The 685-nt window shown below is 45.5% G+C and overlaps 1 protein-coding gene across 1 annotated transcript in view; it reads left to right on the plus strand.

The window, feature by feature from the left end:
* The window catches only part of LOC119585501 (basic salivary proline-rich protein 2-like), a 3,336-nt gene that overhangs the window by 1,009 nt on the left and 1,642 nt on the right, over positions 1–685 (plus strand). The gene's annotated exons all lie outside the window — the stretch shown is intronic.

Consider the following 685-nt stretch of genomic DNA (forward strand, 5'->3'; position numbering starts at 1 on the left):
AGAACAAAAAACACCAAACTTGAAAATCCCAGACCCGACTTCCATCCCGCCGCCCACCGCAAGCACAGACGCGGGCGCAGGAAAGAAACGAGATATCCTTCTGCAGTAGAAATCCAAACCGCGAAGGCACACACGCGAATACATTTCCCTCTCCTTTTACCTCGCAGTGTCGTCTCTGATTTGCATTGAGTGGTGTCGCGTGTCGAGGGATTTCGAGGTAGACATTATGCCCTTTCCGAGGTCGGCGTTCTGGCCGGAGGAAGGCGTGGCGAGGGGGTCGAGAGAAAGAGGATCTACCGGAGAGTAAGAGAGAGTCAGAGAAAGAGGGACTACCAGATAGGAAAAGAGATTGAGAAAGAGGAACTGCGTGATAGTAAGACAGAAAGAGAGTGAAACTACGTGATGATAAGAGAGAACGGAAGGGAACTACGTGATAGAGAGAGAAAGAGGAATTACGTGATAGTAAGAGAGAGAGAGAGAAAGAGAGAGGAACGACGTGAAGATAATACAGTAGCGAGAAAAGAAACGTACCTTTGGATCTTTCAATACCTCGATGCTCATCACATATGCAGTATATTCCTGATCGATTGTCTTTCTTAATATTATCATGGAAATTATCACTTTTCCCGTCGCTCTTGTAACATCGACATTAATGCTGGTTTTAAATCTATTAATCTATCTGTCT

Source organism: Penaeus monodon, chromosome 19 (genome assembly GCF_015228065.2).
Source record: "Penaeus monodon isolate SGIC_2016 chromosome 19, NSTDA_Pmon_1, whole genome shotgun sequence".
NCBI classification, from domain to species: Eukaryota; Metazoa; Arthropoda; class Malacostraca; order Decapoda; family Penaeidae; genus Penaeus; species Penaeus monodon.